This window comes from Theropithecus gelada, chromosome 1 (assembly GCF_003255815.1).
Source record: "Theropithecus gelada isolate Dixy chromosome 1, Tgel_1.0, whole genome shotgun sequence".
In the NCBI taxonomy this organism is placed as follows: domain Eukaryota; kingdom Metazoa; phylum Chordata; class Mammalia; order Primates; family Cercopithecidae; genus Theropithecus; species Theropithecus gelada.
This window is the reverse complement of record NC_037668.1, coordinates 192,680,654-192,689,905: the sequence shown is the minus strand read 5'-3', so window position 1 is coordinate 192,689,905 and position 9,252 is coordinate 192,680,654. Positions and strand designations below refer to the sequence as shown.

The 9,252-nt window shown below is 40.7% G+C and overlaps 1 pseudogene; it reads left to right on the top strand.

Annotated features, from left to right (window-relative positions):
* The first annotated feature begins 3,410 nt into the window (after positions 1-3,410).
* Positions 3,411-3,884, top strand: LOC112613331 (annotated as a pseudogene).
* The last annotated feature ends 5,368 nt before the right edge of the window (positions 3,885-9,252 follow it).

Here is a 9,252-nt window from a genome sequence, read left to right as displayed (position 1 = left end):
TTTTCACTTTAAGTTCCCCTTGCTTGTTTTTGTTTGGTGTTTTACAATAGAGCTCTGCCTCATATTGCATCAGAAATCCATTGAAGTCCTAAATGTATTCAATGGACTTTTTGAACTCTGTTATAAATATAGTATAAATATACTATATACTATCATCTTTTCTGAAGTAATGCACTTGGAGCCTAGCTCTGCAATAACCTGTAAGGTAGACAGGCTGCAGTATTAGCTCTGTCTCTAACTGACGAAGTGGGCTTCGCTGATTTCCCCAGTCTCACTTTTCCCATGACAGTGTGACAATGCCTTGGTTAAACTCAAAAGACTCTATATAAATCTTGGGAATAAAGAATCCACAAGTACTTAATTTCTTTTAAGCTGTAGGCTGCTCAGTAAGATAAGCGAAAGTCTGGGGGAAATATTTATATTCCAGGATCTCAGGAGCATAAGAAACTCAGAGAATGACCAGTGACCAAAAACCAAAAAAAATGTTTAAATTTTTAATTTAAAACAAAATTATATACATGTATGAAAGGATCTAGGTTTAAACCAGTTATACCTATTGATATATTTGCTAAGAAAAAGCAAATCATTTACCAAGCTTTTCAAGAGCTCTCAACTCCTTCCTAGAATATTCATTCAACATTGAATAAAAAGTTCCTGTGTAAACTAGGTTGAATGTAATCTTCAAAACAGAAGCAAGTAGAACATTGTATAGCAAAAATATATTTATTGTAGAAAATAAATGGTATATATTCACCTAAGTTATAAATGAACTGTGTGGATCAGATGCATCACACTATAAATCATGTAGCTCCTCTCTTAATTAAAAATACCTCCATCCCTGCATCGAGTTCCTCTGTTTGAAGGTTGCATATAACAAAAGTGCTTTATTGAAGCTTGGTTTTGCTGACATTCCTGAAATATACTGTTTTCTCAAAGAATGTCTTAGGATCCCCAAGACAACAACTGGCATTATTAAAATGAGTTTTTTAAGTAACATATGATGTACCCAGGGCAGGCCAGCACAATTCAACTCACATGCCCAGTTATTGTAATCCTGGCTAAGACAGACTAGTAGAATCAGTACTTCCTCCATATAAAACATACCAGTAAGTCCCCTGGCTCTACCTGAGGCCCATATCAGAACAAGGCAGGTGGGTGTCCAACATCCTCTATGTTTAAACTATTCCCCAGTTTCATTCTGATGATAAGAAGCTACTGTATTAGATGACTGAATTAATCAGAAAAAAAGTCAAGCTAAGCAGGAACACCATCAAAATAGTAAGAACTTAACAGAACAAAGGCTATTTTCTAACTCGAAGTTTGCTGTGAGTCCAGGAGACTTTGGAGCAACTCTTCCATATAACAACTCTGCAATCCAGATTCTTGGTGCCTCCACCAGCCTCTAGCTGCAACATCTAAAACATGCAGCCTCACAGGCTGACACAACAGGGCAAAAGAATGCTAGAGGGTCTCACACCGGTAATTAAGTGAGTCATCCTCAAAATAACACGTTACTTCTACTAATGACCCATTGGCCAGATGTAGTCACCTGGCCCCTGCTACCTGCAAAGAGACAGGGAAGTGAAACAGTCTCCTATTCCAGTAAGAGAAGAAAAGATGAGGGTATGGATAAGCTCCAAAAGCCCTTGCCAAAATGACTCTCTGTCTACCTAAAGACTAGAAAGAAAATCCAGTTCTGTCACCCAGCAGCCCATAGGAAAAGTACACACTCTGAGCATTTTCTATGGCTAAAAAATACTAACAATAAGTCCAAAATCTTAACGTGAGCTTAATGTGATCATCAAAGCCTTATATTATCTGGACCTGCCTACCTCTCCAGCCTCACCTCACCTCTCTCCTCACATCCAGTCTGCCAGTTACACTGAGTTTTCTTTCTCCCTGAACATATCATGTTCACTTTGGGCCTTCACCCATTCTGTTCCCTCTGTCTGGAACATTCTTAGCTGGTCTCTTCTCTTAGCTTATTGCTACCCATTATTCAGATCTCAACCTAAGCATCCCTATCCAATCATGCCAGTCTAGGCTATGTTTCTCTTTGTGTTATGGTCCCATAGCACCCTGAATTACTCTGTCACAACACTTCTCACACATCTATTTACTTAACATTTACCCTCAAGGCAGAAATCAAGAAGTTCTTTGAAACTAATGAGAACAAAGATACAATGTACCAGAATCTCTGGGACACAGCTAAGGCAGTGTTAAGAGGGAAATTTATACCACTAAATGCCCATATCAAAAAGCTAGAAAGATCTCAAGTTAACAAACTAACATCACCACTAGAAGAACTAGACTCTGTGCTTTGCCCTGTTTTGCAGTGATATGGGAGGGAACCCACCTGGTAAGTGGTAGGCACAGATATAGTAGGACCAGGGACATTCGGACCGTCCTTCAGTGGAGCTTACCAAGAGTGAGAGGCACCTGGTTACTTGGGTATTCAAGTGCTGGTCTTAGGAACTTCAGATCTAAATCATCATGATTAGATGATTTAGATTGATTCTCAGAATGATTCTGAAATGACTGACAGCCTGGGGCCCAAGAGTAACCGATAATGACATAATATGGATCTGAGTTGGCTAAGGGACAAACTGCAAATACTTTAGAGTCATTTTGTTTTGGTTTGGTTCTTTGTTTTGTTTTGTTTCTTGTGTTTTTCGGGTTTTTTTTTTTGGAGACGGAGTCTTGCACTGTCACCCAGGCTGGAACGCAGCGGCATGATATCGGCTCACTGCAACTTCCGCCTCCCGGGTTCAAGCAATTCTCCTGCCTCAACCTCCCGAGTAGCTGGAACTACAGGCACACACTGCCACACCCAGATAGTTTTTTGTATTTTAGTAGAGTCGGGGTTTCACCATGTTGCCCAGGCTGGTCTCGAATTCCTAAGTTCAGGCAATCCTCCTGCCTCAGCCTCCCAAAGTGCTGGGATTACAGGCGTGAGCCATCGCACCTGACCCATTTTGTTTTTAAAGATCAAAAATGTGTTTTTATCTGACATGTTTTCCTGACTGCACTGTTTTGAAAACTGAGTCAGCCTGGTTCCTCAGGTTTCAGATCTAGCTGCCCTGAACGAATTTGCCTGATGGAGTGCTGTGAGGTGTCCAGATGTTTCCGGGGCCTTGCGTTTTCTCATGGCAAGAGGTCTGATTGCCAGATCTCTCCCTCCACTGCACAAGCAAAGGCCTGAGCTCAGCGTGGCTTCGGGGTACCACTGCACAGGCTACCTGCTTGGGTTCCTCATGGTTTATTTTGAAAGTCTGAGAGTCTTAGAATGATGTTTAGGAACATTGGGAAATGGCTGCAAATAGCTAAATCAAACTTAAGAACCACATCTCTGCCAAATTAAAAAATTTTGAAGCTTTTAAAAAACCTAGACCGAAGTGGGAACAGCCAAAATGAAGTTCAATCCCTTTGTGACTTCTGACCGAAGCAAGAACCGCAAAAGACATTTCAGTACACCTTCCCACATTCACAGGAAGATTATGTCTTCCCCTTTTTCCAAAGAGCTGAGACAGAAGTACAATGTTCAATCCATGCCTAACCGAAAGGATAATGAAGTTCAGGTTGTGCAAGGATACTATAAAGGTCAGTAAATTGATAAAGTAGTCCAGATTTATAGGAAGAAATATGTCATCTACACTGAATGGGTGCAGGGGGAAAAGGCTAATGGCACAACTGTCCATCTAGGCATTCACCCCAGCAAGGTGGTTATCACTAGCCTAAAACTGGACAAAGACCACAAAAAGATCCTTGAACAGAAAGTCAAATCTCGCCAAGTAGGAAAGGAAAAGGGCAAATACAAGGAAGAAAAAATTGAGGAGATGCAGGAATAAAGTAATCTTATATACAAGCTTTGATTAAAATTTTAAATGAAGAAAAAATATATGTATTCATGGTGGCCATTGAGTTCTAGGCACACTGGTGACCGTCATTGCCATAGCTGCTCACTTTCTCTGGTAAACCAGAGGGACCTCAGACACTGGGTTCCTCACTCACATCCATGCGGGCGCAGCCCTGCCAGTGCTCAGGCAGAGTTCTCAGGAGTGGGGACACCTTATTCTTAACTTGTGTGTCTTCTCCTAATGTGATCTCCTCCACTGCTGCTGTGGCCATGTTAGTCAAAAGTCACAGAGAAGATTGGGGATGGTGCATGTGTGTGCATGTGCCTGTGTGTGTACGTGCTCCTGTGTGCGTGTGCATGTGTGTACGGTTAAAATTAAGTCATGCTGTCAGTCACTCGTGATCTCATCTGAAACAGTGTTTGGAAATGGAACAGTTTCATCCCGCATGCTGATATGTCCAGAATTTCACTCAACAATTAAAAGGAAAATGTGTGGTTACTGAAAAATGTGTATTGATACAGAATTTCATAAGAGCCATGTTAGACAAAACAACCCTTTTTCAACCACTGCTCATCAGTTTCTGTAGAGTAAAAAAATCTGTACATATTTTGGAATCTGGAGAATCCTATATAAATCATTTGTCACTTAAATCTGTGAAAAACATGTTCGTTTGGAGGAAAATGTATGCATGTATAAGCATTCTGTGGAATCAGTATGTATTGTATTGATGTAATTGTCTCTAAGTGTTCCTCCTCTTCATAGCAATAAGAAATTCATTAAAGTGTACATGTTCTGTAATTCTAAAGAACTAGAAAAACAAGAGCAAACAAATCCCAAAGCTAGAAGAAGACAAGAAGTAACCAAAATTAGGGCTGAATTGAAGGAGGTCGAGACACACACATACAAAAAAAATTCAAACGGTCAACAAATCTAGGAGGTGGTTTAAAAAAAAAATTAATAAAATAAGACTGCTAGCTAGACTAATAAATTAGAAAAGAGAGAAGATCATGTTCTCACTCATAGGTGGGAACTGAACAATGAGATCACCTGGGCTCGGGAAGGGGAACATCACACACCGGGGCCTATCACGGGGAGTGGGGAGGGATTGCATTGGGAGTTATACCTGGTGTAAATGACGAGTTGATAGGTGCTGACGAGTTGATGGGTGCAGCACACCAACATGGCACAAGTATACATATGTAACAAACCTGCACATTATGCACATGTACCCTAGAACTTAAAGTATAATAAAAAAAAAAAAAAAGAAAAGAGAGAAGATTCAAATAAGCACAATCAGAAATGATAAGGGGAATACTACCACTGACCCCACCGAAATACAAACAACCATCAGAGAATATTATAAATATCTCTGTGCACATAAACTAGAAAATCTAGAAGAAACAGATAAATTCCTGGATACACAGACCTTCCCAAAACTGAACCAGGAAGAAACTGAATCCCTGAATAGACCAATAATAAGCTCTGAAATTGAGGCGGTAATAAATAGCCTACCAACCCAAAAAAGCCCAGGACAAGATGGATTCACAGCTGAATTCTACCAGATATACAAAGAAGAGCTGGCACCATTCCTACTGAAACTATTCTAAAAAATTGAAAAGGAGGGACTCCTCCCTAATTTATCTTATGAGGCCAGTATCATCCTGATACCAAAACCTGGCAGAGATACAACAAAAAAAGGAAATCTCAGGCCAATATCCTGTTTATGCATAACTTTTTAGTTTTCCCAAAAGACTGATAAATTTCAACATTTTGAATATATCGTTAATTTTGAGTTGGCAGAGGTAAACTAACCAACTACCATTATGTTTTAGTACTAAGGGATATACCTTTCAATAAAGTTACTGAAATGCAAAAAATAAAAAATAAAAAAAGTTTGGAAAAGTAGAATTTAAAAGTTTTTAAAAAAAGGTTACCCTCCCTACAAAATTACATTTGAAGACCATATCTATCTTTTATTCTGAGAACATTATGCAGTTCCTAGCTCACAAATGATGCTCAATAAATACTGACTCACTGTATTAACTTCCTGTTGCTGCTATAATACATGACCACAAACTTAATGCCTTAGATCAGCACAAGTTTATTATCTTAATGGTTTTGAAGGTCAGAAGTCCCACACAGGTCTCACTGGGCTAACATCTATGCATAGTTGGAGTTGCATTCCTACTGGAGGCTCTGGGAGATAATCTGTTCCCAGCCTTTTCCAGCTTCTAGCGGTCACTCACATCCCTTGGCTCATGCTCCCCCACCAACAATAGCATTATTCTTACCTCTGCTTTTGTCATCACATAACTCTTTCTGACTCAGACTCTTCTGCCTTCCTCCTTCCCTCATAAGGATGCTTGTGATGATATTGGGCCAACCTGGTGGATAATCTAGAATAATCTCCCCATCTCAAGGACTCTAACTTAATCACATCTGCAAAGTCCCCTTTGCTATATAAGGTAACAAAGTCACAAGTTGGGGAATTTGCATGTGAACATCTTTGTGGGGTGGGGGAGCATTATCTTGTCCACCATACTGGCTGACTCGTCATTATCTCATTTCTCACAGAGAGGAGACTTACAATAACACTTGTGAACCTTTGTTCCCGTCTAAGGAAGCATCTCAGTTCTTTGCAAAAGCCTGGCTAGAAGGGAGTTTCTCATTGTCTAGAGAGTGCTGACTCTGGAGGGGTGTCTCCAAAAGAATCTTAACAGGGCCTCTACCCATTTCCCTCTCAACTCCATGTACATTGTACCACTCAAACCTCCCACAGGTGAGAAAGTGAAAGTATGAAAAGTGCAGAACGCCCCCTCTTTGACGTACAACAAGTTAGAAGAAGCCAGAAATAAAACCTCTCATTTTATACACCAGCGAACACGTATTTGTTGAATCCCTTCCATTATGCATGCTGGGGTACAGATGAGGTCCTACTGCCATGCAGTTATATTCCAGGGCAGGAGACCTGCTGCAGGGAAGCCACACTTCCCCTACTCAAATGCCTTGCTGGGCTATGCAGAGGACTCACATGTGTGAAGCAGTCAAGGGTGAGAATACAGGGAGTGGTGATTATGTTGAGCAGGAGAGTTTCTGCTTGTCTAAAGACATTCAATTCAAAATTGATCTATGGCCACTATGCTGGCCAAAGAAAACAAGCCTGCCACTTAGATCAGCATCCCCAATTCATCATTTACAGGGCTGCCATTCCCAAGGTAAACAGATCAATAAAATAATTTCAGATATTGACACATTTTGTGAGAAAAGTAAGGCAGGCCTATGTGAGGGTAATCACTTAAATGTGGGGGAGGGATGCTCTGGCTTTTCAGGGAAAGCAACCCATTCCAGGACACCACACATCTTTGTCTCTACCAAGAATTTCCAGTGAGGAACTCAGATCTCAGAAGAGGCATCTTCTCTGTCCTGTGGTTATAAAATGAAGCAACTCAAAATTCCATTTTGATGTGAAGGGGTATTAGATTAAGAAGAAAAAGTGTCTCTTCTTTGGAAAATCTTATAAACCACAAATAGAGTTGAAAGCATCAGGTTACAGCAAACCTAGGTAGAATCTGACAAGAGACAGTTATCTCAATAGAAAAGTGCTCTTTCATTTTTCGTAATGCATTCCAGAAACCATGTATCACAAGACAGTGTGATCATTTGACTATTCTGGTTTTTGGGTCTAGTATCTGACTTTGATTCTTGTGCTCAACTTAAGTCCCCTGAGTATTCTTTGCATTTTACTCCTTCCAGTAGAAGTGAGTTCACATCCTGTCTCATAGCTTTTCTCATGATCCAAGCTATATATGTCTTTAATGTTAATGTTTCACACTCACCCTCAGAGAGATGTTTCACATGCCTGGTCATGCCTGGTTGTCAATTACTTTTGAGAGAGTTCTTTCTAGCTCATGAGTCTGGCAATCAACAGTGTAATTTGTTGCTGTGTTCTCTGTATATTAGGAAAAGGCAAATTCTATGTAGAAATCAATGTGTGTGGGAGAAAGTGACATGGGCTTTTAAATGTAAGTGTAGTTACAAGTGTAAGTATAAGTACATGTATTGCCATGGTTGTGGTGGCAGTGCAGGGTTTCTGTGTAGGCAACTCTTATTTATACCGCGTTGATGATAAGACAGCTGGGGACCCATTCGGCCTATTATTTCTCTTTTTGTTCCTAACTGCTCCCTTCAGAGGAGAAGCAAAGATATATAAAATACTGATTAGCCAAGTTAATAAGTTAGAGAAAACTTGGGGAAGAAAACATAGAATAGAAAGGAAGTCAATTGACTTTGGGCATTCGATGATCCATGATAAGGTTAATTGAGTTTTAGGAGTCTATGTTGTTTTAACAGCTTAAGATGTAGGCCTCATAGATGATCTTTTTTGAGGAGAGAAAGTAGATTTCATCTCAGTATTATCTCATGCCATCTGGTAGTGGCTGTTTGGAAGGTTAGGCTGGGACACAAGATCACAAGAGAAAGAGCCTTGAACAAGTAGTAATCTCTGCCATGGGTGTGGGAGGGAAGAAGGTTGACAGCGTGCCCAGCAAGAATTTGCCTTCCCTGACCTAGTCCAATAGCCTCATTTCACAAACTACAAAGCGAGAACCAGGAGAATTTAAATGATTTGTCCAAGGCCTCATAGCTCTGAAGCAGCTCTGGGACTCCCTGGTGTGCTAACTCCATACCAGCATTTTTTGTTGTTGTTGTTGTTGAGACGGAGTTTTGCTCTTGTTGCCCAGGCTGGAGTGCAATGGTACAATCTCAGCTTACTGCAACCTCCGCTTCCTGGATTCAAGCAATTCTCCTGCCTCAGCCTCCCGAGTAGCTGGGATTACAGGCATAAACCACCACACCCGGCTAATTTTTGTATTTTTAGTAGAGAAGGGGTTTCTCCTTGCTGATCAAGCTGGTCTCAAACTCCCAACCTCAGGTGGTCTGCCCACCTCAGCCTCCCAAAGTGCTAGGATTACAGGCAGGATCCACCGTACCCAGCCTCTTCCATCACACCACTCTGCTTAGCACCTGGCCCACATAAATAAGAATAACACATACTATGGTATAGATAAGGTGAGGCTACAACATGATCATGGTAGACTAAAAAAGGGTCTCCAAAAGATGTTCATGTTCTAATCCCCAGAACCTGTAACTATGCAACTTGCATGATAAAGGAATCTGCAGACATGATTAAGTTAAGGCTTTTGAGATGGGGTTATCCTGGATTAGCCAGATGGACCCAATGTAATCACAAGGGTCCTTACAAGAGAAAAGTAGGAGAGTCAGAGTCAGAGAAGGTGACATGATGATGGAAGGAAGTTGGAATGATATAGGGTCAGGAACTAAGGAATTTGGGCAGCCTCTTGAAGCTAGAAAAACACAAGGAAATAGATTCTCCCCT